The 6,073-nt window shown below is 49.5% G+C and overlaps 1 pseudogene; it reads right to left on the bottom strand.

Moving 5' to 3' along the window:
• Positions 1-2,121: 2,121 nt before the first annotated feature.
• LOC130681697 (cornifin-A-like) lies at positions 2,122-3,366 on the bottom strand (annotated as a pseudogene).
• Between the last annotated feature and the right edge of the window lie 2,707 nt (positions 3,367-6,073).

Here is a 6,073-nt window from a genome sequence, read left to right as displayed (position 1 = left end):
CAGTAAGAGTAACCATGCTTCTGTAACATTCTGTAAAGCAACTGATGTATGACCCCCACACACAAATGCCACATAGTCATTGAGCTGTTATCTACTGTTATGCATGCAAGTTGTTATCAACGATTTGCTGTAAGATATGATGCTGAAGTGAATATCCTGGCATATAAAATCTTTGTGTACATGCATGAATCATTCCTACAAATAAATTTCAGGAATAGGATTGGTGGCTCAAGAGTCAGGTGGGTCTTTAAACCTTTTGATTCTTCATTGCCAGCTTTTTCATAAGCTGCACAAGCTGTGTTCATAAAAGCCAGGCATTGGAGAGCCCATGTCCCCTTCAGAATCAGCTGTTGGACTGTGAGTGGCCCTGGAGTTGTCTCTGGACACTTGGCCAGTGAATTCAGCAGTGACAGGAAGCTGCCTGAAAGGCTTATCTTACAGGCTTGAGTGATATCACTCTCTCCTGCCACTTAGCAGGACTTCCCTGTCACCCTGTCATGACCTGCAGGACAGTTCCAGTCTTACCTTTCTAAGTAACTCTCACTCCTGTCATCTCTTTCTGGAATGCTTGTACATCACTCAGATGCTACCTGTCACCTGCCTCACATCTGCTTGAGGTTATGGATCATCTAGCTTGTCAAGAAATGGGGTTCACTCCCCAGTGACCTCTGTAGCCCTTCTGAAATTTATTGTTGGCCTCACTAATTTTTAAAAAAAGTCCCTAATGCCCCAGGCCCGCTGGAGAGGACTGCAAACCTGCTGGTCATACTTTTAATCAAGACTAGGCCGTAGGATAGGGTGAGGAGCTGGAAATCTGGAGAACTGGGCTCTGGGTGTTGTTCAGAAGCTGTTGCTGGCTGATCTTAGTTAATCATCTTCCTTCTGGGACATCAATTTTTTTATTTTGACAGGCAGGGGCTGTGTACTAGGTGCTACATACCTCTCCCTTACTGCTGGCATTTTATGGCTCACAGAACTTTCTGCCAGTCTGCGGCTGATTAGTCACCTCACGAGGGTCATGTATCCCTTCTTGTCTCTCCATTTACCACCCACCTTTCCCTGGTCTCTTGGTAAACAGGTTTCTGTGGGTTGTCTTGGGAGAGGTACTGTTGGGAGTGTACTGTATATGTGTGGTTGCATATGTATTTGCACGTGATGGACGAGAATGCTGTGTCCCTAGAGAACAAGAACTCCATAAGGGGAGGCATGGGCCTCCTGCACACAGTGGACCCCTGGAAAAAGCATGGCCTGAGCTAGGATGGTGGGACCTCTGTGGATGGTAGTGTGAGTGTGTGGCCATTTACAGTAAGCGAGTCTCCTTAGGAGTATGTGTTTGTGTATGTTGGGTATCTGAGTGGTAAAATGAGTGAAGAAAACCAGAACAGAAGTTCATGTATGTAGGAGTGAAATTTTCTGGTATGAACAGGAGACTCAGTGGCAGGTACTCAGTAGCAGGTGGCTTGGAGAAGGCACCATGGGATGCAGGCATGGGGAGTCCAGAGGCAGAAGAGACCTGCTGTGGGGTGGCCATAGAGATAGCCACTGCAGGTGCCTATTGCCATTCTAAGGGTGCCCCTAAGTGTTATTTACCACGCACACACTTGGAAGAACACGGCTCCAGGACCAGACAGGTGATGTCTACACCAACTTCTCTGTCTACAGGTCCTACTCAAGATGGAACCAGGAAAGGGCCGATTTAGCCAATGACACAAATAGCCAAGGGAGGGATTAAAGTGTATAACGGGGGCAGAGCAGAAAAAACGCATTCTTCCCATGCGAATTGCCTCTTCAGGTGAACCCTGAGCATCGAAGGTCTGGCAAAGCTAAGGCCTTCTGTGTGATTTAGAGGCTCTTCTGAGTAATAAAGGAGAGCCTTACAGCACATATGCTTAGGATGCAAATAAGGAGGCTACGACTCAGCGAGAGAACATACTGATCACAAGGCCTATGCAGAGAAGGCACAGGCCTATGCAGCAGAGGCACAGGCCAACGTGGAGAAGGCACAGGTCTATACAGCAGAGGCACAGATCTGCACAGGGAAGGCACAGGCCTATGCAGCAGAAGGGAAGATGGTATTCAGACCTGGTGCTCGGCTCCTGGAGCACGTGGCTGAGACCCCCCTCATTTCTGCTTGGTCTTCTGCAGGACTGGTGCTGGAGTCACTGCTGGGGGACATGGCTCGGGGATGGTGGGCTGGCAGGGTTCCTTGGTTTTGGGGCCGCACTATTCCTGGGGTGGAGGCTGGCAGGGCTGCTTCACCTGCTGCCAGTCCTGGGGGCATGGCGCACACAGCTGCTTCCGCTGGGTACTCACACTGGCAGGAGGCCCGGGCTGAATGTGGAGCAGCTCACTCAGTGATCTGGCAAAACAAGGAAGAAGCATGTCCAATTCAATGACAAATACGTCTCGCCTCATGCCCCTTCAGAAGGGGGAGCCTCTCCTTTTTGTTTCCCTGAATCGAGATGAAAGGGAGCCTTGGTGATTTCCAGGCACATTCAGGAGGAGAAGCTTAATCGTGATTCGTTCTGCTCCATGGACGTGGAGTCCTTCTTTATGCTTCCTTTCCTCCTGGTGATTCTGAAAACCTGCACTAGTGATGCAGCACAACTGCCAGCCACTGGGCTGATGTGAAACTCCAGGTCTCTGGTGACTTGAGAAGCAGTAAAGCAGAGGTCTGGAGGCTCCCCTCTCGTGTCTGCCCCACAGAGGGCCTGTGCTCTCATGGGAAAGCCCTGCAAATCTCCCCTGGACCCACACACTTCCACCCACAGTCTTGTGCGATTCACGCTCTCTGTGCATGCTTCTGGAGGGCTTTCCATTCTGTCCACTCACGTCGCCTGGACTCCACCAGATCCCAAATCACCTTCCTCATTTGGCCACGGCACTGCCCATCTGGCCCTCTCTACTAATCACCTTCCATGTGGTATGTTTGAAAATTATGTCCACTGTGTTGTTCTCTAATGGACTGTGGCTCACAGAGTAAAGAAAAACATTTGAACATCCAAGCTGCCAATGCAGTGCCTTCGATAGTGCGAACTCTCAGTAGTGATTGAAGGGTCATGAAAATGTCCCTGAAAGCGCCATATCCTCCTCCTCACTGAACAGGGGACCAATGAAATCACTGTCCTTTTCTGACCCCAAGTTCCACAGTTGTGAGCTGAGTGAGAACTCTATAGAGTCACCATGAACACAAATAGCATTGCATTTAAAATTAAGTATTCCCTAGATGGCCACAACATCCCAATCAAAATACAATGCAGTTGGGCAAATACTAGGAAGACTAAAGGGGAGACTCACCTGGTGTGCAGAAAAGTTGGAGCTGCCAGGCTTCTTGGGGTTGGTGAAGCGTCTCTGGCCTGCTGGCATTTTATACAGAGTGCGAACCTTGCAACAAGGAAGAGGGATTTTGTAGGGCTACACTACATTCATCCCAGTGAAAATCTCTGGCTTGACATTCTTTTGAGCACTCATTGTTTGACTGGGCCTGTCCTTACACTCACCCTTTGTGGTGAGGGTGCCAGGGCCAGCAGGATTCCTGGGTGGTGACCGGGGAGGTTCTGGCCTTCTGGGACCTGAAACAACCATCCTTCTGAGTTGGACCCTAATCTGTAGTTCTGATTTATACTGCTATTTTAATTTCCATAGTGGATGTGGTGCTCCTGGTTCTTCTGGGAGGCTGATAGGGGAAGTCCAACCACCCTCAAATGGCCACGTATGGGAACGTTTCCTCTCTTCCCACTGCTTCACCTCTGCATTACCCCTGGTGAGCCGGGGCCTCAGCCCTGCCAACCCACAGGCTCCTCCTGCCAGGCCCCAGGCCCTACTTGCACTGAACCTCACATGCTGTCTGGTGGTGGGTGCTCGGCAGTGGCCAGCTGGTACTTTCCCTGATAGCAGTGCAGGTTCATGGATGGGAGAAGGAAGGAATGAGACAGAGAGAAGCAGAGAGAATCGCACTATTTTGGGGTTGTCTGTAAACTGGTTTGACAGCCAAGAAATGACCCCGTGAAAAATGACACACCATGTGATGGTGGGCCTCACAGATTGAGCTGAGAAGGCGGGGGTGGGGGAGCGGAGCTCACCACTGTTTTTGTTGGCACGCTTCCCACCCATCTCTGCTAGCGTTTGCCCGGCCACCCCATGTGGGCAGCACCAGTGCCACCATCACACCTAAGCTCCAGCCTCTGGACTCAGATTGGCTTTCCTTGGGTTGGCCCAGATTCCTCCTCACCAAAGCCACCTCTCAGGAGCCCCTGACCTGGGAGCTTCCACCCACCCTGCCACTCTGCCTGGGATTCTTATCTCCAGAGAACCTGCCTCCTGCTCTTCCTGTGAGTCTGATCTTATTCCTTCTTGACTGTGAACCTTGGTTCCAGAACTTCCTTCTCATCCCCTTCCTCCTTCCCTGGGTGGGCCCTTCTGCTCTGTCCCACCAGATGCCTGGTGCACCCCGACAAAGGCCTATCCAGCACCTGCCCCTGGGATGGGCAGCTCCACCCCGTCCTCAAGCCCCCATTTGGGCAGCACGTTCAGTGGCTTTGCCGTAAGTCACTTGCCGCCCTCCGGAGGGACTTGGCCTCTTTGCCAACACGCTTGTGCTGAGGGTACTGACTCCATCCAGAGCGTGAATTCATCACTGCTAGTGGCAAGCCCCACCTCCAGAGGTACCTGGGTCTTTTCCACTGGCTCCCTGACCTGGTCACACATTGGTGGCCTGGGCTGTGCTTTGGACCTGCACGTGGGTAGGATCAGACACCTTTAAACACTCTCCTGTCTCTGGAACTAGCTCTTTGGCCAGTCATGTCTGCAATGGGCCATGCATTGGACCCCGCCTTCCTTTCTTGATCCAGGTTCCAGGATGGCACAATATGAGACACCTCTGGGCACTTGTAATGCATCTGTAAGCTTGCAGGCCGGAACAGTTACCTTCGCCAGTGGACTGCCTGTCCACTTTCACCCAGCCTCCTGCAGTGTGAACATCCTGTACGACTGTAGCACGTAAAAGCCAGGAACTTGGCACTGCTACAATCCCTTGAGGTTACTCAGATCTCAGCAGCTGTGTCTGCGCCATTGTGTGTGTGTGTGCATGCATGCATGTGTGTGTGCGCGTCTTGCTCTGTGCAATATCACACCTGTGGCTTCGTGTGACTATCATCTCAAGTGACATGACTTTACTGTCACCTCAGGACCCCCTCATCTGCTCTTTGACAGTCACACTCACTCCTTCCCCACCTTATCCCTGTCAGAACCACTAATTTGTTCCCATCTCTGTGAGTATGTCATTTCATGAATGTTATAAATGAAAGAATGCAATTTGTATCCTTTTGAGATTGGCTTTATTTTTTCACTCAGCATCATTTCCTTGAGGTTTATTCAAGATTTTGTGTATACCAATATTTCATTCTTTTTTATTGCTAAATAGTATTCCATAGTATGGGTGTACCAGAGGATTTTAATATGATAAAAAATACAATTAGTTAATGTGGTTTAAGATGCCATGTTGCAGCTAATCTTTAGGAAACTATTTGCTGAGTTTTGGTGTCATGTCAAAGCATATCTATAACTATATAAAAAAGCTATTAAAATGTGTCTCCTTTTCCCAACTGTATGTCTGTTTGAGGCTGGGTTTTCTTCATACACTTCAAAATAATGTACCACAACAGACTGAAAGCAGAAGCAGACAGGAGACACCAGTTCTTCCACACTAACATAGACTCTAAAGGGATTTTTCAAACCATTCTACTCACAACTAGTCCTTTTGTTTGGGAAAATACAGCTTTTCTTATGTTAACTTGCAATGGACTTGGATTTGGTATTTTGAATGAATTAATAAACACCTGAAAAAAACAAATTTAAACTAATCAAACTTCAGTTTTACAAATTCAGTTCCTCAGTCACACCAGCCACCCTTCTAGGGCTCTGCAGCCACTCGTGGCTGGTGTGTTGTGCAGCACAGGTAAGGAACACTCCTACCTTCGCAGGAAATTGCACAGGGTCACTCAGGAGCTTGGCGGGTGGGCAGGACTGGAGGTCATGTGCTCTCAGCTGATTCCTGCAGTGCTGCCTGGAAGCC

This window comes from Manis pentadactyla, chromosome 19, assembly GCF_030020395.1.
Source record: "Manis pentadactyla isolate mManPen7 chromosome 19, mManPen7.hap1, whole genome shotgun sequence".
NCBI classification, from domain to species: domain Eukaryota; kingdom Metazoa; phylum Chordata; class Mammalia; order Pholidota; family Manidae; genus Manis; species Manis pentadactyla.
This window is presented reverse-complemented; position numbering and strand designations above follow the sequence as displayed.